At 39.8% G+C, this 27933-nt stretch overlaps 1 non-coding gene and 1 pseudogene across 1 annotated transcript; one reads left to right on the forward strand and one right to left on the reverse strand.

Annotated features, from left to right (window-relative positions):
* Positions 1 to 13868: 13868 nt before the first annotated feature.
* Positions 13869 to 13968, reverse strand: LOC141635006 (small nucleolar RNA R71; annotated as a pseudogene).
* Positions 13969 to 23861: 9893 nt separating this feature from the next.
* Positions 23862 to 23968, forward strand: LOC141636571 (small nucleolar RNA R71). Its single transcript, XR_012541177.1, has one exon. It is a non-coding gene; the product is annotated as a small nucleolar RNA R71 (small nucleolar RNA).
* The last annotated feature ends 3965 nt before the right edge of the window (positions 23969 to 27933 follow it).

The raw sequence follows: 27933 nt of genomic DNA on the forward strand, positions 1-27933 counted from the left end.
GCAGGAATTAACCAAAAAGGAGCTAAATCGAGCCTTAATTCGTTCCATTCACATGCATTTATGGAGAACGAGGAGCTGGAGCTTGGAAATCTAACATTTGGAAGACGCGTGAGCTGGATTCGGGAAGTATTTCAAGGTTTAACGTGCTTAAACAGCTCGATCGAGTTATTTATTACTCGATCGAATGCTTTATATGCTCCAAACTGCTCGATCGAGCAGTCCAAGTTTATACAAGATAAGGCATTGTGAGAAGTACTCGATCGAGTGGTTTAATTCCACTCGATCGAGAAGTTTTGTGCTCAGTTGCTCGATCGAGTGGTTTAATTCCACTCGATCGAGTGGTTTGTCCTGCTTTTGTTTATTTTCTGCCTAATTTCGTATGGGCTTTTGTAATTAGTCCATAGATTAGGTTTAGAGGGGATTTTTCGTATAAGACTGAGTAGTGAAGAACGTAACTGCTCTCTCTTCTCTCTCCCCTTCTCTTCGACACTCTTAGTTCTCTCATACATTTTTACTCTATACTTTTCTACTCGGAATTGGATTACGATTGGTACTATCATTCTTCTTTTATCTTTTAATTATAATTACTATTGCTATTGTGTGGTTGTTTTCCCCTATTATTTCATCTCTACCTTATTCGATCTTTATTAGTTCGCTTTAATGTTTAGTGTTAATTATTTATATGTTGTTTTTGTTGATTCGATGATGAGGCGTAGCTAACTCCTTTAATATGTTAGGGTTAGGGAAACCGTGGTAGAAACATGTTAGGATCGACATGATTAGGTTAGCTTTGCGACAAGAATTGTATTAAGCAATATAATTGTTTTTAGGTTGAATGAATGCATGTAGGAGACCGATTAATTAGTTACCCCTGACCTGGATCGAAAGATTGGAAGGGAAGGCTTGCTTAAGTACAATAGGTGACACCTAATTAGGGCGAAAGCTAAGTTAGGAAGACCCTAGGGCGATTAGAGACCGAAAGGGTATAATCGTAGGTTTAAGGACCGAAAGGTGATGACCTCGCTCTTCTTATCAATAATTTAATCGACTCAGTTGATCCGATAGTGTAACTGTCACGGTAGACCGATTCCTAGCATATTTCCCCCTTTTATCTGATTTACCCTTGTTTTTCTTCCTTATTTTCTCTACTTTATTTCTCTTCCTTACTCTCATTAGTTTAGAATCAATCATTTAAAACCCCCCATTTTGGTTACCGAGAGGAACTTAGACAAAGCTGACATCTTCCCATCTCCCTGTGGAGATCGACCCGACTTCCCTAGCTATATTAGTTAGAGCCAGTTGGTATTTTTGACAGGTATACGACTGAAGCGTCAAATTTTGGCGCCGTTGCCGGAGAGGTGGCGCAATTTTGTGCTTTATTTAAGTTTGTTTCTCGTCTCAAGGGATTTATTCCTTGAGGCTGATCTCATTTCTGCAAAGTTTTCATTAGTTTGCAGGTTATTCGGTTGCTTTGTAAGTCTATCTGCCGGAATGTCTAAATTACAGGTTTGTTCGATTACTGAGCATATAGAGCCATGTGGTAGATATGGCATGGAAGGGCATGACCCTATTGGGTGCATGGAAAGTGTAGAGCGCGTTCTTGCTTATCAGAAGTACAAGCAAGGAGTTCCTTTTTCTCAGCTGTATGAAGAAATAAATAATGTCTCTACTCCTTCTACGCCAGCGCCGCAACCAGTTTCTCCTTCTGCAAATGAAGAAATTGCTGAATTAAAATCCTTTGTGATGAGCATATCACAACAGTTTGATGAGAAGTACAATAGGAAATAAACGGTCATAGCGGAACTGAGGGAACAAGTCGCGCAGTTAACACTCGCGAGTGACCAAGCCAAGCATCTATCGACATGCAATCCAGTTAAAGTGACGAATCCCCAAGTTGACCTTACTCAAGAGGGGCCAAAAGTAGCAGAAGATGGGGTTTTGAAAGCTGACGATGCCCCGGAGGATGATATGGATGAGTTTTCAGAAGAACTACTAGCTGCGTGCAATGCAGACAATCGATCGAATGAAAATTCAACTCGATCGAGTGAATCAATTCATCCCATCACTCGATCGAGTGACAATTATGGTCGATCGAGCAGTGCAGAAATTGAGGATGGTCGATCGAGTGATATTCTTACTCGATCGACTAAATTTGCTGAAGAACTCACTCGATCGAGTGATAAAAACGCTCGATCGAGTAAATCAGAAAAGGACATCACTCGATCGAGTAAGGAAAATGGTCGATCGAGTATATTGCAATGTGAAACCACTCGATCGAGTGGTAATTGTGCTCGATCGAGTATTAGAAGTGGCGGAGAACCTACTTTACTATCTAATTCCGCTACCGTGTCATCTTCCCCTATTGCGGAGATGTCACACATTGATAAAGGTAAAGAGAAAGTTGCGGGTCCACTCATTGCTACCAGAGTGCCCTTCCCAGGTCGTCTGAAGGACGCAAAGATCGAGCGACAGTACGGTAAGTTTGTGGACGTTGTGAAGAACCTCCAGGTAACTGTCCCTTTTTTCGAACTTGTTACTCAGGTACCTACTTACGCTAAGTTTATGAAAGATATTGTGACGCGTAAGAGAAATTTAAGTGAATTTTAGACGATTTCATTTATGGAAGAGTCTAGTAATTTGCTTTTAAATAAAGGCCCACCTAAAATGAAAGACCCGGGCAACTTTTCTATTACCTGTATTATAGGCAACGTGGTCATTGATCAGGCTCTTTGTGATTTATGAGCCAATGTTAGCGTCATGCCCCTTCCTGTCTGCAAGAAACTGAACATGAGTCATTTTAAAGATTCTAACATTACCCTACAGATGGCTGATAGATCTGTTAGGAAGCCCTTAGGTGTCTTAGAGGACGTGCCTGTGAAAATAGGCAAGCTCTTTATCCCAGTAGATTTCATTGTTTTAGATATAGCTGAGGACACCTGGACCCCAATTATCTTAGGAAGACCTTTCCTTTGTACAGCTGGAGCTGTTATTGATGTCAGACAAGGGCGTTTGACTCTTGTAGTAGGGGATGACGCGATCACTTTCAGTCTGCCTAGTACTTTGGCTCGACCAATGATAGAGGATACTTTCTATTCGGTTGATATTATTGACGAGTCTATTTATGACTTCTGGTCGGGTTATTTTTTGAAGGACCCACTAGAAGCTCTTATGCTTTTTGATGAGTGTGCAGATAGCCCAGACGACAATGACGCTGTGTTGGAATTGCTTGTTGATGATTTAGATGAGCGTGAGGGAGAGCAAGTGGAACATATGATTAGCACTCTTTGCTCCATTGAGGTAAAGGTACCGGAACGTAAGCCTCTTCCTTCTCATCTGAAATACGTTTTCTTAGACGATACCAAGCAATATCCAGTTATTGTTAGTGCTAAGCTTGATGATGATCAACTGACTTCTCTGTTAGTTGTTCTTAAGAAAAATAGGAAAGCAATGGGTTATTCACTGGACAATATTAAGGGGATTAGTCCCGATATCTGTATGCACAGGATAGAGCTGGAGGAAGATCACAAACCTTGCAGACAGGGTCAGCGCCAATTTGAACAACCGAAGATGCGGGATGTTGTGATGGTTGAGGTAATGAAGCTGCTAGACGCAGGTATTATTTATTCTGTTGGCAATTATAAATGGGTGAGTCCAGTACAGGTGGTCCCGAAGAAAGGAGGGACAACTGTAGTTAAGAATGATAAGGATGAATTAATACCTACTCGAGTAGTGACTGGTTGGCGGATGTGTATAGATTACGAGATGACTCAATGCCGCCACCAAGAAAGATCACTTTCCCTTCCTTTTATTGATCAAATGGTAGAAAGGTTAGCATCTCATAAATTTTTCTCGCTATTTAGACGGGTATTCGTGGTTCTTTCGGATCCCCATTCACCCATTTCGATCAAGCTAAGACTACATTTACTTGTCCTCTGGGCGTGTTTGCTTATCGCAGGATGCCTTTTGGTTTATGTAATGCCCCTGCCACCTTTCAAAGGTGTATGATGGGGATATTTTCGGAGTATATTGAGTCTATTATGGAAGTTTTCATGGACGATTTCAGTGTTTACGGAAGTGATTTTTCTAACTGTCTGTCTAACCTTGATAAAGGGTTGCGCCGCGCATTCAGTTAATCTTGTGCTTAACTGGGAGAAGTGCCACTTCATGGTCAACGAGGGAGTTGTCTTAGGGCACTTAGTTTCTGATAGGGGAATAGAAGTTGATAAAGCAAAGGTGGAAGTGATTCAGCAATAACCACCTCCTGTTAATGTTAAGGGGGTGAGGAGTTTTCTTGGTCACGCCGACTTTTATCGCCGGTTTATCAAGGACTTCTCAAAAATTGCTAAACCACTTACACAGCTGCTACTTAAGGATGCCCCTTTTGTGTTTACTGATGACTGTCTTTCTGTTTTTCACAGGTTAAAGCAGGCTTTAGTCTCTGCGCCGATCATACAACCTCCCGACTGGGACTTGCCGTTTGAGATAATGTGTGATGCCAGTGACTATGCACTAGGAGCGGTGCTAGGCCAGAGGAAAGACAAAGCTTTGAACGCGATTTACTATGCGAGCCGAACTCTGGATGAGGCTCAAGTGAAGTACACTACCACTGAAAAGGAGCTGCTAGTTGTAGTTTATGCCTTAGAGAAGTTTCGTTCTTATTTAGTTGGGTCAGAAGTTACTATTTTTACTGACCATGCAGCTTTGAGGCATCTTCTTGCTAAGAAGGAGGCTAAACCACGGCTATTGAGATGGATACTCCTTCTTCAGGAGTTTCATTTGCAGATCAACGATAAGAAAGGAGCTGAGAACGTTGTAGCTGATCACTTGTCGCGACTGATGCGACAAGAAGGGGAAGATTCTTTACCTATTGATGACTCTTTCCCTGACGATACTTTAATTGCTCTTATATCGTCTATTGTTGACCAAGAACCTTGGTATGCAGATATAGCTAATTTCGTTGTCAGTGGCAAGCTGCCGCCTGACCTTTCTCATCAGCAGAGGAAGCGTTTTCTGTATAACGCTAAGCAGTATTTCTGGGATGATCCTTATTTGTTTAAGGAATGTGCAGACGGTCTCTACAGACGGTGTATTCCGCAGTGGGAGGCCAAAGTAGTCCTAGAAGGTTGTCACTCCTCTTCCTATGGTGGTCACCACGGTCCATCGCGTACCGTGGCTAAGGTACTTCAGTCTGGTTTTTTCTGGCCCTCTTTGTTTGCTGATGCTAAGTCTTTTGTTTCAGCTTGTGATGCTTGCCAACGATCAGGGAACATTTCAAAGAGACATGAGATGCCACAAAACGGCATCTTAGAGGTTGACGTTTTCGATGTCTGGGGCATTGATTTCCAAGGACCGTTCCCGTCTAGTAAAGGTAATAGGTACATCTTAGTGGCTGTAGATTATGTGTCCAAATGGGTTGAGGCAATTGCTTCACCCCATTGTGATGCCAAGACCGTGACAAAAATGTTCAAAAAGATCATATTCCCCCGATTTGGTGTCCGTAGGGTCGTCATTAGTGATGGGGGAATGCACTTTAAGGAAGGAAACTAACTTCTATTCTGTCTAAAGTTGGTGTCCAACACCGGCGAGGTTTGGGGTATTATCCCCAAACTAGTGGTCAGGTTGAGGTCTCTAACCGCGAGTTGAAAGAGATCTTGTCTAAGGTAGTTTCTAAATCACAGAAGGATTGGAGTCTTAAGTTAGAGGACACATTATGGGCTTACAGAACTGCCTTTAAGACACCAATTAGTGCATCACCTTATAGGTTAGTTTATGGGAAATCATGTCACTTACATGTTGAATTGGAATGTAAGGCTTGGTGGGCAATTCGTGAGCTTAACTTTGATTCTAAGTTGTGTGGTCAGAATCGTCTTTTGCAGCTAGATGAGTTGGAAGAATTTAGGCTTAATGCCTATGATAGCTCGCGCATTTACAAAGAAAAGACGAAGAGATGGCATGACAAGAGAATTATACCTCGGGAGTTCCACGTTGGGCAAAAGGTGCTTTCGTTTTTAATGCCCGATTGAGATTGTTTCTGGCAAGTCAAGTCCGTGGAGTGGTCCTTATACGGTGACAGCTGTTACCAAATTTGGATCCGTGGAGCTCGAAGATTCCGAAGGTCATAGGTTCAAGGTGAATGGCCAATATGTGAAGCATTACCACGAGGCGAATGAAGCAGACAATCGTGTTGAAGTCCTGTACTTTGACGAGATAGACGCGCCAGTTAATTGATGCCAGAAAGGTCGTGTGGGACCTCATAAACCAGCGCTCTTCGGGAGGCAGCCCAGACTGTTTTATTGAACTTTTTATTTTTCTTTAGCTTTTTGTTGAACTTTAGACGCTGTTTTACGAACTCTTTATGCCTTTCTTGCCTTGAAATACGTGTTTTGCAGGTTACTTCACTCGATCGAGTAGTTTTCTACTCGATCGAGTGCTTTTTGGGGTAATTTTCACTCGATCAAGTGATATTTGTCCTCGATCGACCAAAGCCAAAACCACGTTTACTCGATCGAGCAATTTTCTACTCGATCGAGTCCTTCCATTTACCAGTTCACTCGATCGAGCAATTCCAAGTTACTCGATCGAGTGGGTTCGTCTTCCAGCAGCTATTTTACGTCTATGGAGCTAGTGCTTGACTTTCTTTGACCGCCCATGTTCATGATCGGTTTGGGGAGGTCCCTCCTTATGACATTTTGTAAGTTTTCCGACTCCACTTCTCCTTTTCTCTTTAGTTTGCATTTCTTTCCCTGATTTTGGTACTATGAGGGCATTGTACGGTTTGGTTTGGGGAGGTATGCATCCATATCTATGTCTGTCTGCATGTTTTCTTGCATTTTCGCTTGCACATTTAACTAATTTCTAATGCATTGTTGTTTAAATTAGTTCGAAAAAATCATAAAATTCAAAAAAATTAGAAAAATTTCAAAAAAATCAAAAAATTTCATGTTTAATTTGAGTCAGAACGTTTGATCTTTGACGCTACATTGAATCTTTACTTGAGCCTTGCATATTCTTGACATTTAGTTGGCATGATTATGTGCATGATCTACGAGTTTTCATTTCTCTCTTATTTGAACGAATAGACTTGATTCATCATATCGGCAAGCTACATTACATTCTGAGGTTAGAGCTTTATAAACTGGTGACATTCATGACCGGTTTCGTTTAGGATGTGAGTAGTACTCTCTTTAAGGCATGTAACATCAATTTGCATAAGCATGAGTCTAGTCTTCTTAATACCTGTATGCATTCGATCCGTGGATGGTGACACAAGTTAGGAGAGGCAGTCCCCTTTTTTTCATTTTACCCATGAGCCCCACATAGCCAAATTGCCTTTTTGTCCTATCGGCTACTTCCTATAATACTTCCTACCCTAGCCGAGCTAGTGACGAGTAGTTGTTGGAATGTTTTATTGCAATATGGTTATTCTATTTGATTTCAGAAGATGGTGGAAGAATTGAAGGGAATGAAAGAAAAAGAATTGCTAAAAAAAAAATGAAACGAAAAAGAAAAAAAAAGGAAACGGAAAACGAAAAGAAGATAAGAAAAATAAGTCATGTGAAAAAAAAAGAACGAGAAATTGTATGAACAATTCTTACTCCCATGTTTCATCTATACTTTATGGGGAGTTGACAAGTATTGGCGTTTAGTTAGTTTAATGCATGGAATTTGCACTGTCTTACTTTGTTATATTGAGTATGAAGATGGGATGCAGTTATATTTGGATTCGTTGTTGCTAGCCTGGCTATTAACCCCACATATCCAAATTCATTTTAGCCCCTTTTTTACCCATTACCTCACTTACCTAAATGTAAGTCCTCGGCATGTGTCTTGGTCACTAGTATGGTTGGAATGCATATGTATGGTTGTAGAGACTTTATTCATGTTAACTGCATGCATGTTCTTATAGGTCGAGTTAGGTGAGTGTCTTTACTTCTGTCTATCTTTCACATATATACTCACCTTGTGCCTAATTTTAAGTGACGAGCGACCCGTGAGAGTCCGATATCTTTTGAATCTTGCAAGGTCGACGGTTCAGTGAGTTTGGAACATTCGTTTAACTCGTTTGCGTTTCTCATTTGCCACTTTGTCATTTTGTTGCATTAAATTGGTTTTGGTGGGTGATTTGTAGCTGATACGTTGGTCCCGTTCCACTGTTCTTTCTTAGTTGCATTCATATTTGCTTGGGGACAAGCAAAGGTTTGGTTTGGGGAGATTTGATGCGTGTATTTTATATAAGGTTTTTACCACATTTTTACACGCATTTCTGTACTTTTTATGTAGCATCTAGCTACAAATACCCCCGAATATTCTACTTTGGTTCGTTTTATGTAATTTGCAGGAATTAACCAAAGAGGAGCTAAACCAAGCCTTAATTCGTTCCATTTGCATGCATTTATGGAGAACGAGTAGCTGGAGCTTGGAAATCTAACATTTGGAAGACGCGTGAGCTGGATTCGGGAAGTACTTCAAGGTTTAACGTGCTTAAACAGCTCGATCGAGTGATTTATTACTCGATCGAATGCTTTATATGCTCCAAATCGCTTTCGATCGAAAGCACCAAGTTTATACAAGATAAGGCATTGCGAGAAGTACTCGATCGAGTGGTTTAATTCCACTCGATCGAGAAGTTTTGTGCTCAGTTGCTCGATCGAATGGTTTAATTCCACTCGATCGAGTGGTTTGTCCTGCTTTTGTTTATTTTCCGCCTAATTTCGTATGGGCTTTTGTAATTAGTCCATAGATTAGGTTTAGAGGGGATTTTTCGTATAAGACTGAGTAGTGAAGAACGTAACTGCTCTCTCTTTTCTCTCCCCTTCTCTTCGACACTCTTAGTTCTCTCGTACATTTTTACTCTATACTTTTCCACTCGGAATTGGATTACGATTGGTACTATCATTCTTCTTTTATCTTTTAATTATAATTACTATTGCTATTTTGTTGTTGTTTTCCCCTATTATTTCATCTCTACCTTATTCGATCTTTATTAGTTCGCTTTAATGTTTAGTGTTAATTATTTATATGTTTTTTTTGTTGATTCGATGATGAGGCGTAGCTAACTCCTTTAATATGTTAGGATTAGGGAAACCGTGGTAGAAACATGTTAGGATCGACATGATTAGGTTAGCTTTGCGACAAGAATTATATTAAGCAATATAATTGTGTTTAGGTTGAATGAATGCATGCAGGAGACCGATTAATTAGTTACCTCCGACTTGGATCGAAAGATTGGAAGGGAAGGCTTGCTTAAGTACAATAGGTGACACCTAATTAGGGCGAAAGCTAAGTTAGGAAGACCCTAGGGTGATTAGAGACCAAAAGGGTATAATCGTAGGTTTAAGGACCGAAAGGTGTCGACCTCGCTCTTCTTATCAATAATTTAATCGAATCAGTTGATCCGATAGTATAACTGCCACGGTAGACCGATTCCTAGCATATTTCCCCCTTTTATCTGATTTACCCCTGTTTTTCTTCCTTATTTTCTCTACTTTATTTCTCTTCCTTACTCTCATTAGTTTAGAATCAATCATTTAAAACCCCCCATTTTGGTTTCCGAGACGAACTTAGATAAAGCTGACATCTTCCCATCTCCCTGTGGAGATCGACCCGACTTCCCTAGCTATATTAGTTAGAGCCAGTTGGTATTTTTGACAGGTATACGACTGACGTGTCATTGAGCAAGTTTTGTTTGAATGGTGGTGAATTTTGTTGAGAAATTGGTGTTTTTGAATGAAGGGATTGAGGGTTTAAGTGGGAGAAAAGGTGTGTGTTTGTGTTTGTAGAAGATAGAAGTGAATTGGGAATAAGGAAAGGAAATCCCGTGTTTTGCTTAAGTAGCAGCTAGGGACGCTCGGATCAGACACGGGACACGCGAATCAGCTTACAGGATTTCCTAAAATTGCAAACCCGTGCCAGGACGCGCGGATCCTGCTTAGCTCGAGCGGATTTCTGAGGGAACACTCGGATTCTCCTGGGACATGCAGATTTCCTTACAGCGTAAAATTCACAGACTGGAAGCATACCAGGATGCACGGATTGATGCCAAGACGAGTGTCCTAAGGATGGAGACGAGCGTCCTAAGGATGGGGACGAGCGTCCTGAGGTTGATCTACTCATATTTTCTTACAGGGCATTTTATTCAATTCAGACTTCCCCAGGACCTGCGTCCTAAGGTCAGGACACTTGGATGCAAACTGGGACGCTCGGAATCCATTGGGGACGCTCGGATGCAAGCTTGGGGACCCTCAGTTCCTTTGCAGCTCCCACGAGCTCAGGTCCGCTTGTGGGGATTCCTTTTCCCATGTCATTCTTCCTTCTTTTCCTTTGTTAAATGTTGTGGGTGCACTACAAAGGCTTGGTTAGCCTAGTCATTTGAAATCCCCACACTTGATCAAACACTTCACATCAAAACATGTTAAAATACCTCCCTTGCTCTCATGTCGAAAATCTTGATCAAAGCACAAAAATGCAAATCCAAAAATGACGAAAATGCAATAAAGGAAATAAAATGCGAGTTAAGGGGTTAGAATATTTACAAATGGTGGTTTAGGGAGGACTCCACCAAACTCTCATTCTTGGATGAGATGTCAATGGGGCAAAGCCAAGGTGTTATTGATGTTGCTCAACGCCTTGTAGAAGTAGTCGAAGGCTTGTTCATTTTCATGATAGAGGTCTTGGGTAGACCTTTGCACATTGTTCTCTTCATTGTTGTATTCATCCAAGTCAAAGTGATGGCACGGATCCACAAAGCCTTGGTCTAAGGTCATAGCATTTCCAATATAAGGATTGACCAATCCTTCAAATTCATCATCCCATAGACCGCAAACTTCAATAGCTTGTTCCCCAATGATGTCATGAGTTGATAAGGGCAACTCCTCTTTCTTGTTGTCTTGGCCAATAAGGCCTTCTTCATTACTTGTCATGATGGGTGAGCTATTCAAGCTCTCATTGTTGTTGAAAATTCCTTGCTCTCCGAATAGAGCTACTTGAAGGTCATCCACTTTCTTCTTCCATATGGGTGGTGTTTCTCTACCCATCGCTTGATCTTTGCATATAGATTCCAACTTCTTCCTATTACTTTCTCGGCTATAATGATCGACCATGAAACATGGCTCATGTAGTCGGGGAGCTCTCATTGTTTTGTCAAGGTTGAAAGTGATTGTCTCGTCCCCTACCTCAAGTGTGAGCTCTCCATGTTTCACATCGATTACCGCTCTGGCGGTATGCAAGAAAGGTCTTCCTAAAAGGATAGGAATGTTGGAATCCTCTTCCATATCTACAATGACAAAGTCTACCGGGATGAAGAATTTGCCAATTCTCATGGGCACATCCTTCCATACCCCTAAAGGTACCTTTGTTGATCGATCCACCATTTTAAGGGTGATGTTGGTGCATTTGAGCTCTGATGTGATTAATATTTGAGCATATTTAGTCCCCAAATTAGCCTCGTTCCTATGCTTTTCAGTGCATATTTGGGTCATTTACTATCTTTAGTCCTTTGTTTTGCATATTCTTTGAGGTTTTGTTTCCTTGGTAGGAGAGGAGTGCAAACCTTGCATTTTCATGGCAAAATAGAGCTAAATTGATCGAATCTAATGACCAAGCACCAAAGAGAAGACAAGACTAGAAGTCCTTTGTACATAATGTAGTAGATAGGCAAAGAAGAAAAGAAGAAAAGAAGAAAAGAAGAAAAGAAGAAAATGAAGCTGCGCCAAGATCCGAGCGTCTCAACCATCAGGACGCCCGTCCAGCAGCTCCCCAATACGCTAGTCCTTTCCACCAGGCCGCCCGTCCAGCAGCTCCCCAGGACGCTTGTCCTTACCACCAGGCCGCCCGTCCAAAAGCTCCCCAATCCGCCCATCCCGACCCTTGGATGCTCGGATTGTACTCCAGAGGGACACATCCTCTTCTTTCTTCATTTGAGATGCGCATATTTTTGGAGGACTAGCTAAAAGGAGACCCGCATCTTTTCTTGAGAGGAGCGATTCCTCAAAGACTTAATCGTCATTTAAGCCCTTAGTAACCCTAATTTGTGCACCTAATCTCCACTATAAATACCCCATTAGTCTAATTAGATTAACATGTTCTTCTTATAAATCTTTAGTGTATCTTATATTATTCTAATCTGTCTTTAATCTTGTAATCAACTTCTAATCAAGTATTAAAACAAATCTCATTTCCTTAATTTCTCTATTGTTCATCTTTTATTTTAGGTAATTGAATATTATTTGGGTTTATTGAGAGATTGACAACCTTCCATCAATCATCAAGTACTTCTATTATTCTTTGCATTATTATTTTGGAATCATCATTAGGTATAATTCTCTTAATCCCTTTTTAATTATTTTTAATCATCTTCATTTATTCATCATGTTTCACTTTGTTGGTATGATTGACAACCTTGCTAGCATGTTCAACATGATAATGAGTGAGTAGTTTCCTTATCTAGGGTTAATGGGTAATTAGGGGAAATCAACATGGGGGATGATTCATGCTTAAATTAATGTGTTTTCATAGTTTATTTGCTTGCTTGTTGTGATCTCAACTTATGCACATGTTATGTTTGATGAAATGCGAGCCTATGAATCCTTGCATTTTTTACCCATCACTTACCTTTTCAATGAGACTTGTAAGACATAAACCAACTCGAGTCTCATTAGACCATGTATATAGTTGAGTAGGGAGGATTAAGTCGACTTATAGGTGTTGTACAATCTAATTGATTCGGCTCCGTGACCCAAACCTTCCTAGGACTGTAAGATATAAACCAACTCGATCCTATCACAACAATAATTGCTTGCTTATAATTTGAGAATATGTTTGTATGATCAATTCCCATGAATCCCCTATGAACCCATGACACCCTAGTGCTTTTAATCAATTGTTTATATCTCATTTTAGTCATCTTGCTTGTTTACTTTAATTGTTATTTAGTTTAGTGATCTTCTCATCTCAACCCAAATTGTGACACCCCTAGACACCACTACTTGCAATCGAAAATCCTACATCAATACCCGTCCCTTGGGATCCGACCTTTACTTGCCTCTTTACTAGTAGTAGAGTTGTTTGTGAAGTTATAAATATTGTTTTATTCTAGGTGCTCCTAACGACAAGTAACCGAAATCTAAGCTCAAAGCGGACCGACCAAAAATGGCGCCGTTGCCGGGGACGGTGTTAACTTGATTTGATTTTCTTTTATTGTTATTAGTTATGTCTTTCTTTGCCTTGGGGAAGTAAAACTCCTCAAGGTTTGTTCTAATTGTTTTCGAGTTGTTTGATATTTTGCATATCTAGAAGATCACAAGGTAACTTGTTACCCATTGATCACGAAATTGAAAGGACTTTGACAACCAATAGAAGACTTGCTAGAAATACTTTGAGAGGTATTGGTGAGGTTGCAGATATTCAACCAAACACTATTGAGTTCATCAACCCTTTTGCAAGAGAAGGTGAGGAGAACCCAACACAAAATCAATCACACAATCAACCCACAATGCCTAAGTTTTCATCACATTCTGTACCAACCGAGGAGAACTTGCCCAATGGAACTCCCACACCACAACACTTAACCGGAAATTTCATTGCAAAATCCGCATTTATCCAATTAGTCGAAAAAAGCCAATTTGGAGGGATGCCTAGTGAAGACCCTCATTCCAACATGGAAACTTTTTGTGACTATTGTGATGCGATTTCACAAACTGGAGTGACTCAAGACCAAATTCGATGGGTCTTATTTCCTTTTTCTCTAATTGGCACCGCGAAACAATGGTTGAAAAGCCTTGACAAGGCTACTCTTGGAATTGACTCTTGGAAGAAGTTGGCTCTAGCTTTCTACAAAAAATTCTACCCTCCGGAAAAGACTAACATGTTAAGATCTCAAATTACGGGTTTTAAGCAAAGGGACGAAGAATCTTTGTATGAAGCTTGGGAGCGATTTAAAGGAATTTGTCGCTCATGTCCTCATCATGGACTTAGCGAGTGGTTCTTGGTACAACAATTTTGGAATAGTCTTTATGAAGACTCAAGAAACATTCTCAACATGGGATCAAATGGTATGTTCACCGAAGTTGACGATAATCAAACTTGGAACAAGATTGACGAAATGGCGGTCCATAATTCACAATATAGTAGACCTCGCAAGGCTACTAGAGGAGGAAAGCATGAAGTGGACTCTATTACTCAATTGGGTGCTCAACTTAGTACTCATATTGATACTATCAACTTGATGTTTGAGAAGGCTATGGCTAAGCTTGAAGAAACCTCAAAATCACCAAAGCGTCATGTTAATGCCATGGTGCATCTTCATCAATCCCAAGTGGGATATGTGAGAATTGTGGAACTTTAGGACATGACCAAAGTGAATGTAGGGGAACAAATGAGCTAGTGAACGCTTTTCAAGCATACAAAAATGGTACCCCTTATTCCAACTATTACAATGAAAATACAAAATTCCACCCAAATCTCTTATACAAAAGCCAAAATGTTCAAAACCCTCAACCAACATACACCCCACCTCCCATGAGAAACCAAAATCAAAGACCCTTTTTCAACCAAAACCAAGGTTATCAAAATCAAACTCCATACAATCAATAAAATGACCAAGGTTTTGATGTTCAAAAAGCGGTCCTCCAAATACAAAAGAATCAACAAGAATTTTTCACTCAAATACAAAAAGATAGCCAAGCAAAAGACATCACCATCAACAACATCCTACCCCACACAAAAATGTTGGAAACTCAAATGACCCAACTAGCATCTTCAAACTCTCAAAGACAAAAGGCGCAATTACCACCTCAAAGTAATCCCCCAAGACATGAAACAGTTAGTGACATTCACTTGAGGAGTGGTACGAGATATGAAGGACCAAAGAAGCAAGTTGAGGATGAAGGTGCGGAAGCTAGTGGCAAGGAAAGAGTTATGCAAAACTCTAGGGAAGAAGAACCCACCAATCAAGAAATTTCAAAGAAAAGTAAAGAAAAGGCCAAAGAGAAGGAGCCAATTGTGATTAGACTTCCATTCCCGAGTCGCCAAGCTAAGCCTAAGTTTGATGACGAACTTGGAAAATTCATGGAAATTGTGAATAATTTAGAAGTCTCGATTCCTTTCACGGAATTGATCAATCACGTTTCGGCCTATGCAAAGTACATAAAGGACATCCTTACGAAGAAGAAATCAATCCGGAAGCTTGAGACTATTGCCCTCACTAAGGTGAGTAGTGCCATCCTTCAAGGGAGCTCACCTCCAAAACTCAAGGATCCGGGAAGTTTCTCCATTCCATGCACTATTGGTGACACTACAATCAACAAAGCTCTATGTGACCTTGGGGCAAGTGTTAGTGTCATGCCATATTCGGTTAACAAGAGGCTAGGAATGGGAGAACTCAAATGTACCAACATCATGCTTCAAATGGCGGATAGATCAACAAAGACACCTTTAGGGGTATGGAAAGATGTTCCCGTGAGAATTGGAAAATTCTTCATCCCGGTGGATTTCGTTATTGTTGACATGGAAGAAGACTCCAACATTCCTATTGTCTTAGGAAGACCTTTCTTACACACCGCGGGAGCGGTGATCGATGTGAAGCATGGAGAACTCACCCTTGAAGTGGGAGATAAAACCATCACTTTCAATCTTTACAAGACCATGAGAGCTCCCTGATTGCATGAGCCGTGTTTTATGGTTGATCACTATAGCCGGAAGGATGATAAGAAGAAGTTGGAATTTCAATGGAAAAAGAAAGTGGATGATGCTCCATCAAAAGATCAAGGAAATAGCAACAATGAGAGCTTGAAAAGCTCACCCATGACAAGTGAAGAAGATGGCCTCATTGGCCAAGACAAGAAAGAAGGAGAAATGTCTCTATTAACTCAAGAAATTTTTAATGATCAAGTAGACGAAATTTGCGGTCTTTGGGATGATGATTTTGAAGGGATATTCAATCCCTATATTGGCAATGCTATGAACCAAGACCATCATGGAGAACAACAAGTGCAAAAATCTATTGAGGACCTTTATCATGATAATGTGCAAGCTTTCGACTACTTCTTCAAGGTGTTGAGTAACATCAACAACACCTTGAACATGCCCCCTTGACATCTCACATTGGATGAGAGTTTGGTGGATGCCTCCCTAAACCACCATTTGTAAATATTCTAACTCTCTAACTTGTATTTCAATTATTACATTGCATTTTTGTCCTTTTTGGATTTATTTTTGTGCCTTGATCAAGATATTCATCATCTTGAGAGAAGTGAGGGAGGGACTTATGATTTTATTGATGTGTAGTGCTTTACCTTAGTGTGGGGATAGCAATTGCCTAGGCTATTCATGCCTTTGTAGTGCCTCTAAAAGGAAGAACACGAGAATTGAAGAATGAAAATAACACGGGTTACGAAGTACCCACGGATGGACCTGAATCCGTGTGGTCAAGGAGGAATCCGAGCGGCCAAACGGACAATCCGCTCGTCCTGAAGAACCCGAGCGTCCAAAGTCACCAGATGCTCGTCTGGTAGAGCTGCAGAATACAAAAAAACTGGTCTGTAAAAGAATCCGAGCGTCTCAGCTGTGAATCCGCTCGTCTCATTTTGGACGACCGTCCTTCATAAAAGACGCTCGTCTTTTCAATAGCAAAAATCTGGGATCTTCTTTGTAAGAGAATCCGAGCGTCCACCCAGAAAGACGCTCGTCCCTCCACAAAGAATTTGCTCGTCTTAGAAGCAAGACGCTCGTCCTATGGCGTCTTTTCCTGAGCCAAACATTGAAGAATCCGCCCGTCCCGATGCCTGGTCCGCTCGTCCTCCGCTGCACTTTCAATTATAACGGTTGATTTAAACCCTTTTTCTCCCATTCATTCTCATTTATTCAGCATACAAACACTACCCAAAACCCAAAAACCCTCATCCTCTCCATCAACAAAATCAAATTTCGTCAACCAAATCAAATCCAAACTTCCTCACAACAAAAATTAATCACTCCATTTGCAACAACAAGTGATTCAAACACCAAAATCTTCAACCTTTGAGTCGATTTTTAGGATACAAAGCAACATTCATTCATCCTAAATCGATTTGGGTATAACTAAAAATTGAAGATTTCAATCTTTCATTGGTGTAATCAAGAAAAGGAGAATGGCAAGAACTAAAGGAGGTAAAGGCACCCCCAAAGAAGACTCTTTCCAAAAGGCAACTAGCTCTTCAAGCATAACAATTGTTAAAGGCATTGGTAGTCCATGAGGCAAGGTTGGAGGTTCAACAACAAGATCCCCCTATGGAAGCTACAACATCAACAACTCCGGTCATTGAACAATTATCCAACTATCCGGAGGTAACTTTCACTTCCGACTCTCATAGGGAGAAATTCATTCTCTTTGCTAAGAAAACCATCATGCCTACTAAGTATATTTGTGAAGATGCATTGTAAAAATTGGGTGTTCATGAACAAACCAAAACCTTCTTTGAGTCTATGGGATTGGGTAAATTGTTTACAATGAAAGAATTGACATACCCCTCCCTCACCTTGGAATTTTTAAGTTCTTTGAAAGTCACAAGGGTGGAGACTCGAACCAACATCGAGTTTTGTCTTGAAAATGTTGATAGACGTATAACTTATGGCGAATTGGGTAAAATATTAGGCCTTAGTGATAACCTGAAATATACGAAGACTCCTATCAAGTATGACCCCGCTTCTCTTTGGATGGCAATTTCCGGAAAGAAATTCATACGCTTTCATGATTTTCGTGCTCTCTTAGTCCACCATCCGGACATTAGAGTATGGCATAAGGTCATTGGGAATACTTTAATAGCTAGAAATGACACAAATCATCTTACCAAGATCGATTATATCCTTCTTGAGTCGGCCTTGATCATTGGGAGGGAATTTACCAAGCCATACAATGCTCTAAGACTTTTGGTTGAACGATGGCTTAATGTCGATTGTAGCAAAGAAGGCACCGCGTTTATTGTCAATGGAGGACTAGTTACCCATTTAGCTAAGCATTTTAACCAGGATTTCAACAAAAACCACACCTATGTGCCGGTTAAAGGAGGCCATCTTATTGATATGGACACCATGATTCACAAGTTCAAGTGGGTCAAGCACGACACTCTTGACGACAAATATGGGTGGTTAACAAATGAAGCAAGATCCTCCACCTTGCCTTCCAAAATTTGTCGATTGAATGTTCACCGACCGAACTACCTTCTCCCACTCTCGGAAGAGACCGAGTATATCATTCAACAACAGAGGGGCGAAATTGCCGAGCCCTCCTCCTCCATTATCACCCTACCTTACCCATTTGAATACCAAGAGTTCAAACCCAAGGATGTCGAAGTGGGAAATGATTACTTGACACTACTCATGAGGGAAATGCACAAGCAAGATTACAATGATAGAGTGGATGCTTACAAGGCCCAATATCCGCCCCTCCTACATCTAGCTAGGCAAGGACTTCTTGATCCGTCTTGTCCTTTGCCTAGTTGGGCGGATAGGAAAGTATTCTTTCCTAGCATTCCTAGTGGCGGTAGACCGGGTGGAGAGGAGATGGTTATTGAAGAGGGTGGTGACTAAGAAGGAGGAGAAGAAGAAGAGGTTCAAGAAGAAGATGCTCAAGAAGAGGAAGAGGAAAGTGAGGAAAAACAAGCAAGTAAAAGTGAGAGTGGACATGATTCCACATCTATGGAGGTTGATGATGCCTCAAGAGATGATGATGATGATGATGATACGATGGGTGAGGTTTAGCAAACTTTGGAGGCTCCTACATTCTTACACCTCCCTTATGGGTTGTCTACTTCTCTTGTTTTTATTTTATCTTGATCATTTATTTTGTGGAGTCCTAGAAACATTGGAAGACTAACACCTTGGCTTCATTAAGGTGTTCTTTATCTTTGTTCCCAACTTGTAAAATCCAAAATGACAATCTTTAGTTTCATGCATTGCATTCCATGTGCATAAACCCCCCCGAAATTCAAGACATTAGAAATAATGTCAATTTTGGTTTGGGGAAGTCCATGCATATGCATTGGGAGCTAATTTAAATTATGCTCTCCGCCATAACAAAAACACATGCATCATGTAGTGTAGCTTAGTATAGTTTGCATTTAGTTTATAAGTCATGCATATTCATTGCATAATTTCCTATCGTATTGGCCATTGAGGACAATGCCCATACTAGTGTGGGGATGGGAAATCTAATTTGACTTTTATTCAAAATAAAAAAAAATCAAAAATTTCGAAAAATCCAAAAAATTTGAAAAATTGAAAATCCAAAAACAAGTTCATTTCCTTTGTTGTATAGATTTGTATATATTGTTTTGTATATATTGTGTTTGTTCATCCTTTTTCACATTGATTGACTATGCCACATCCGAGACATGAGCGTATTGAAGACCGCATGGTATGATCTTTCCAATCTCCTTTTTCCTCTTTATGTTAATTACTATGTGGCTTTATTTTGATTGATGCGCTATAAACAATGTGAGTTTAGGATTGCATTTAGATTATTTGGCATATTAGTTGGTAGAAGCATATGCATTAGGTTGTATAATTGTTAGTTGCATCATGGCATGTAGTTGCATTTAGGAAAAATTTCGTGAAACCGTCTATTTGGGAAGCTTGAAAAGCGTATATAGTCCTTAGTAGATGCTTTTTCTTCTTAAGACTTTGCTTGTTACAATACTTGTCAAACACTCTAGGATGTGCCATGCTAGTATCCTTTGACCCATGGATTAAGGCCTAGTCAAGAGTACCTTGTGGTGTGATAACTCCTTCGCTACCGTTTATTCCAAGGTGACCCTTGAAACCATGCAACCATCATTCATCCATGTTCTACCATACATTTTGTCATCAAAGGGAATGGGCACAAAAATTGTTCAAAATTTGAGTTCAAGAAATGAAATGAAAAGTCAAAAAAGTTTGCAAATTGCATCAAAAGAAAAGAGGAATAATAACAAAAATGAAAACTCTTATGCTTCAAATATAAGGCACCCTCGTTACTAATTGGGGTGACTTTGAAATGTTCAAAAGAAAATGCAAAAGTTGAAAAGTTATCAAGTATTGAAAAGCCAAGCATCAAAAGAAATGGCAAAAAGAAAGTGTTCTCAAATGTTATATGCCACAAGAAATTGGGGGGAAAACAACAACAAAAGCAAACTCCCAAATGAAACTCAATTACTATTGATCCCTTTATCCATCGTACCCATTTTCGTGCATGGTAGAGAGGGGACGATCCTTCTTCTTGTCTAGGCAAGAAGGGGAATTCCGCGATCCTCCAGTGTTTCTAACACCATAGGGAGCCTATTCTTGACAAAAGCATTTAACGATTGAGGACAAAGGTACCCTAGCTTGACACAACTTGGAAGTGATTTATTGGTATCCTTATAGGCTTAGTAGTTTGGAGAAACCATATCTATGAAGGAGTGTGTACCCTTGAATTGCTTCCCCTTTATATAATTTCCGCCACTTAGATGAGGAAAGTGGGTATTCTTTTTTTAGATGCATCCGTTACTCGATTTTGTGTGCTTTAATGATTGGATGTGTCGCCATTTTGGCAAGACCCACCTTGCCTTGCAAGAAGGCATCCTACCTCATGGTTGTCTTGTTGTGAGTTGAAGGGGCGGAGTGAGACCCCCTAATTGTCTCATATCAGCTATATTATTAGGATAGTTTAAATAAAGGTCCTAGTTTTGTCACCTCTTTACACGGGACGAGCAAAGGTCCGGTTTGGGGATATTTGATGTGATCAATATTTGAGCATATTTAGTCCCCGAATTAGCCTCGTTCCTATGCTTTTCAGTGCATATTTGGGTCATTTTCTATCTTTAGTCCTTTGTTTTTCATATTCTTTGAGGTTTTGTTTCCTTGGTAGGAGAGGAGTGCAAACCTTGCATTTTCATGGCAAAATAGAGCTAAATTGATCGAATCTAATGACCAAGCATCAAAGAGAAGACAAGACTAGAAGGCCTTTGTACATAATGTAGTAAATGGGCAATGATGAAAAAGAAAAGAAGAAAAGGAAGCTGAGCCAATATCTGAGCGTCTCAACCATCGGGACGCCCGTCCAGCAGCTACCCAGGACGATCGTCCTTACCACCAGGCCGCCTGTCCAGCATCTCCCCAGGATGCTCGTCCTTACCACCAGGCCGCCCGTCCAAAAGCTCCCCAATCCGCCCATCGCGACCCTTGGACGCTCGGATTGTACTCCAGAGGGACATGTCCTCTTTTTTCTTCATTTGAGATGCGCATATTTTTGGAAGACTAGCTAAAAGGAGACCCGCATCTTTTCTTGAGAGGAGCGATTCCTCAAGGACTTAATCGTCATTTAAGCCCTTAGTAACCCTAATTTGTGCACCTAATCCCCACTATAAATACCCCATTAGTCTAATTAGATTATCATGTTCTTGTTATCAATCTTTAGTGTAGCTTATATTATTCTAATCTCTCTTTAATCTTGTAATCAACTTCTAATCATGTATTAATACAAATCTCATTTCCTTAATTTCTCTATTGTTCATCTTTTATTTTGGGTAATTGAAGATTATTTGTGTTTATTGGGAGATTGACAACCTTCCATCAATCATCAAGTACTTCTATTTTTCTTTGCATTATTATTTTGGAATCATCATTAGGTATAATTCTCTTAATCCCTTTTTAATTATTGTTAATCATCTTTATGTATTCATCATGTTTTGCTTTGTTAATATGATTGACAACCTTGTTAACATGTTAAACTTGATAATGAGTGAGTAGTTTCCTTAACTAGGGTTAATGGGTAATTAGGGGAAACCAACATGGGGGATGATTCATGCTTAATTTAATATGTTTTCATAATTTATTTGCTTGCTTGTTGTGATCTCAACTTATGCACATGTTATGTTTGATGAAATGCGAGCCTATGAATCCTTGCATTTTTTACCCATCACTTACCTTTTCAATGAGACTTGTAAGACATAAACCAACTCGAGTCTCATTAGACCATGCATATAGTTGAGTAGGGAGGATTAAGTCGACTTGTAGGTGTTGTACAATCTAATCGATTCGGCTCCGGGACCCAAACCTTCCTATGATTGTAAGATATAAACCAACTCGATCCTATCACAACAATAATTGCTTGCTTATAATTTGAGAATATGTTTGTATGATCAATTCCCATGAATCCCCTATGAACCCATGACACCCTAGTGCTTTTAATCAATTGTTTACATCTCATTTTAGTCATCTTGCTTGTTTACTTTAATTGTTATTTAGTTTAGTGATCTTCTCATCTCAACCCAAATTGTAACACCCCTAGACACCACTACTTGCAATCGAAAATCCTACATCAATACCCGTCCCTTGGGATCCGACCTTTACTTGCCTCTTTACTAGTAGTAGAGTTGTTTGTGAAGTTATAAATATTGTTTTGGTCAAGGTGCTCCTAAAGACAAGTAACTAAAATCTAAGCTCAAAGCAGATCGACCAAGCTCTCCCATTCCTAGCCTCTTACATACCGAGTATGGCATGACACTTACACTTGCTCCAAGGTCACATAACGATTTTTTGTTTGTAGTGTCGCCAATGGTACATGCAATAGAAAAACTTCCCAGATCTTTGAGCTTTGAAAGGGAACTCCCTTTAAGAATAGCACTACTCACTTTGGTAAAGGCAATGGTCTCCAACTTTCGGATGGATTTATTCTTGGTAAGAATATCTTTCATGTACTTTGCATAAGCCGGAACATGATTGATCAATTCCGTGAATGGGATCGAGGCTTCTAAGTTCTTCACAATTTCCATGAACTTTCCAAGTTGGTCATCAAGCTTAAACTTATCTTGGCGACATGGGAATGGAAGTCTAATCACAATAGGCTCTTTTTCCTTAGCCTTCTCTTCATTCTTTTTCTTTAAAATTTCATTGGTGGTAGGATCTACCTCCTTAGAGTTCTCCACAACTCTTTTCTTGTCACTAACATCCACAATATCTTCATCAATTGGCCTCTTCGGCCCCTCATATCTTGTACAACTTTTCAAATGGATGGCACTAACCGTGTCATGTCTCAGGGGATTACCTTGAGGCGGTAATTGCCCCTTTTGTCTTTGAGAACTAGAAGATGCTAATTGAGTCATTTCAGTCTCTAACATTTTGGCGTGGGCAAGAATGTTGTTGATGGTGATCTCTTTAGCTTGGCTATCTTTTTGCATTTGGGTGAAAAATTCTTGTTGGTTCTTTTGCATTTGGAGGACCACTTTTTGAACGTCAACGCTTTGGTCATTTGATTGGTTGTACGAAGGTCGATTTTGGTAACCTTGGGTTTGGTTGAAAAGGGTCTTTGAGCTTGGTTTCTCATTGGAGGTGGGGTATATGTGGGTTGGGGGTTTTGGACATTTTGGCTCTTGTATGAAAGATTTGGATGGAATTTGGTGTTCTCATTATAGTAGTTGGAATATGGGGTGCCACTCTTGTATGCTTGGAAAGCATTAACTTATCCATTTGTTCCCCTACATTCGCTTTGATCATGTCCTAAGGTTCCACAACTTTCAAATACTCCACTTGGAATTGAGGATGATGCCACCATAGCATTAACATGTTGTTTGGGTGATTTGGAAGCTTCGTCAAGCTTAGCCATGGCCTTCTCAAACTTCAAATTGATGGTGTCGATATAAGCACTTAGTTGAGCACCCAGTTGAGTGATGGAATCTACCTCATGCTTTCCTCCTCTTGTGGCCTTTCGAGGCCTACTATATTGGGAATTATGAACTGCCATCTCTTCGATTTTGGCCCATTTTTTATTGTCATCAACTTCGGTAAACATCTCATTGGATCCCATATTAAGAACATTGCGGGAGTCTTCATATAGGCTGTTCCAAAATTGTTGCACAAGGAACAACTCACTAAGTTCTTAGTGTGGACAAGAACGGCAAGTGTCCTTAAATCTCTCCCACGCTTCATATAATGATTCCTCATCCCTTTGCTTGAACCCGGTGATTTGGGCTCTGGACATATCAGTCTTCTCCGGAGGGTAGAATTTCTTGTAGAAGGCAAGTGCTAACTTCTTCCATGAATAAATACCAAGGGTAGCCTTATCTAGGCTCTTCAGCCATTGCTTTGCGGTACCGATCAAAGAAAAAGGAAACAATACCCATCGGATTTGGTCTTGATTAACTCCGGATTGATAAATTGCATCACAATAGTCACAAAAAGTCTCCATATGTGAATGAGGGTCTTCAGTAGGCAACCCTACAAATTAACTTCTCTCAACTAATTGTATGAATGCGGATTTGGCAATGAAATTATCGGTTAAATGTGGTGATGTAGGAGTACCGTTTGGTAGGTTCTCCTTGGTTGGTACGGAATGTGATGAAAAATTAGGCATTGTAGGTTGAATTTGTGGTGGGTTTTGAATTGGGTTTTCCTCTCCTTTTCTTACAAAAGGGTTGACAACTCAATGTTATTTGGTTGAATGTCCACAATCTCACCAATAACTACAACTCTCGAAGTACCTCTAGCAACTCTTCTATTGTTGGTTAAGGTCCTTTCAATCTTGAAATCAATAGGTAATAAATTACCTTGTGATCTCGTAGTCATGCAAAATATCAAACAACTCGAAAACAATTAGAACAACCTTGAGGAGATTAACTTCCCCAAGGTAAAGAAAGAGACAACTATAAACAATTAATGAAAATCAAATCAATTGAACACCATCCCCGGCAACGGCGCCATTTTTGGCTCGGTTAAAACTCATCGTCAAAAGCTACCAACCAAAATAATATTTATAACTTCACAAACTACTCTTATCAAAGAGGTAAATAAAGGTCGGATCCCAAGGAATGGGTATTGATGTAGGATTTTCAACTGCAAAAAGCTATGTCTTATGGTGTCACAAATTGGGTTGGGATGAGATGTGGTTTAAACTAATCAACAAGATGAATGTAAATTAAGTAAAGCAAGTAAAGGGGTCGTAAACGATTGATTAAAAGCACTAGGGTGTCATGAGATCATAAGGGATTCATGGAAATAGATTATACAAACATCTTCTCAAATAGATGCAAGGACTTATTGTTGTGATGGGATCGAGTTAGTGTATATCTTAAAATCCCTAGGAGAATTTAGGTCCCGGAGCCGAGTCGTCTAGACTGTACAGCACCTACAACTCGACTTAGTCTCCCCCTATTAAACTCTATGCATGGTTTAATGAGGCTCGAGTTGGTTTATGTCTTACAAGCCTCATTGAAAAGATAGGAGATGGGTTAAAAATGCAAGGATTCATAGTCTCTCATTTCATCAAGCATAACATGTGCACAGGTTGAAATCACAACAAACAAGCAAATTAATTATGAAAACATATTAGATTAAGCATAGATCAAATCCCATGTTTGTTTCCCCTAATTCTCCATTAACCATAGCTAAAGAACTACTTACTCATGATTAAGTTTAGCATGCTAATAAGGTTTACAATCATACTAACAAAGCAAAACATGATGAATAATGATGTGATTAACAATAATTAAACAAGGGTAAAAAGGAATTATACCTATGGAGATGATCCAAAGAATAAAGCAAATAATAATAGAAGTACTTGTTGATTGATGGAAGGTTGTCAATCCTCCAAGAAACCCCAATAATATTCTAATTACCCAAATAAAACTAAGAACAGTTGAGAGAATTAAGTAAATATTACAATGTGATTAATATTGAGAAATGTATTACAACTAAATTAAGAGATGATTAGAACTTAATTAAGAATGGATTAAGAATTGATTAAAGCTTCATGATAACCTAGGTAGTACAAAGGGGTATTTATACTAGAATTAAGTACAAGGATTAGGGTTACTAAGGGCTTAAATGACTATTAAGACCCTAAGAGAATCTTGAGGAAATGCAACTCCCGAGGGACATGCGCGGATCATGCTTGCAATTCCCACCAGCATCCGCTTGTCCTCACCTGAAGCACGGGCTGTCCTGTAAGAAGATCCGCTCGGATCGTCCAGGAGACGCTCGGATCATGCCTGTGGTACGCTCGGATCCAGCTCTGGGACGCTCGGGATCGTTGCTCTGATCCGCTCGTCCTGAGCTCGGGCCGCTCGGATCGTTGGACAGAGTTGTTCTCTTGTTTGGCTCCTTAATAATCCGTGAGGATTGTGTTGGGGATGCAAGGATCTTTTCATCATTGCCCATTTCACTATATTTATTTCCTTAGGCCTCTAGTGTTGGTCTCCTCTTGGATGCTTGGTCATAAGATGCGATCCATTTAGCTCCATTTTGCCTCATAAATGCAACGTTAGCGATCCTCTCCTACCAAGGACACAAAACCTCAAAGAATATGCAAAATGGGAGACTAAAGATAAGAAATTAACCTAATATATGCTAGAAAGCATGGGAACGAGGTTAATTCGGGGACTAAATGTGCTTAAATATGAGTCACATCAACTACCCATCTCCTGATTAATCTCAGCACTTTCCTTATCTTTCCTCAGAGATAGTTTGACAGCCTCAACATAAGAGTACCCTCTTGGTGTGACTAGAGGGGGATGTGTGTCCTGCCTGCACAATCTCGATGCAGTCTGAGCAGGAGACTTCCCTCTCTTATCCCTAATCACTCCCTCCCTTGGTGTTGCCAAAAAAATTGTTGAATGAGCTACTGGTTTCTTTCTCCACACTTGTGTAACCTTCTGAGGAATGACTTTCTTCCTACACTGTCCTGTAGTATGTCCAATACCACGACAAGTATTACAGGTAATAGGGAGCTAATCATATTCCAGTCGAATTCTCCTCTCCTTCCCTTCCTCATCCAAAAAACTCAAAGAATCTGGAAATTGTTGATTTACTTTCACTTCAATCATCAACCTTGCATAACCCAGAAACATTTTTTTTCTCAGTTGCTTCAGCTCGTGTAATAACTGTCCCAATGAAGCCTCCCAGTTTATGTAGACAATCCTTTCCCCAAAATTTAAGATCAAGTCCAACCAGCTTAACCCAGATAGGAAGCTTATCAAGTTTCTACTTTACAAGTTCAGTGGTGGGAGTCCATTCTCTGATAATAATTGGTTTATTATCAAACATCATATAACCTTATTGTAAAACTCTTTGCTGGATAGCCTTAGTCTTAAACCTAACGAGAAAAATACCATTAGACAGAAATGACACTTGATTATACTCCTCCTCTTTCCACATCCGTTTAATGAAACCATCTAAAACATTCCATGGCGGAGTAGCTCCAACCACATAGACAAAAATAGATGTTGACCAGTAATTAATCTCATCCTTAACATCATCTAGAGTTAGCTTAAGGATAGGAGCAGCCGTTACCTTCTTTCGATTAACCTCAGTCTATTCACCAGATGATTCAATATGTACATGTTCTTCAAGGATGACATTCAAAAATTCCTCTTCCTGGACCACTACTTATGGAACATAATTCAAATCTTCATCCAAATCATATGGTTTAAGAGTTTCTTCCGTAAATTCCAAAACCCTCGCCCGAGATTCAGACACCCATTCAGTTTCCTCATTCTCATAGTGATGCATATCTTCATCATCGATCCTCTGATTATCATATGTTTTATTATTTTTTGAATTTTTATTGTTATTTTTGGAATTAGTAGTAGGTTTTTTTTTTGCTTTTGCCATTTTCGTAGATCCCCAAATTGATTGCTGCAAAAATCAGAGCTTTTTCTCTCTCTCCATTCTCTCTCTTAAAACAAGATTTTACTATATGTCTCTTTCGATATTGCACGCGATTTCAATATTTTTATGTGCATATTTGTATGTCTTTCATCATCATTTCGAGTATGAGTCGATTGAATATCATGTTGGTAATTGAGGAAGTTTTATCCATGATATGTTAGGATTGAGTTCATGATGAGTCATATAATTGGTGTTGTGTTGCATTTCTCATGTATGGTCATTATTGTTGTGTTGTGTTGTAGATCATTGGTGGTGTTACTTTGTTATTTTGCAGACGTAAGG

Source organism: Silene latifolia, chromosome Y, assembly GCF_048544455.1.
Source record: "Silene latifolia isolate original U9 population chromosome Y, ASM4854445v1, whole genome shotgun sequence".
Classification (NCBI taxonomy): Eukaryota; Viridiplantae; Streptophyta; class Magnoliopsida; order Caryophyllales; family Caryophyllaceae; genus Silene; species Silene latifolia.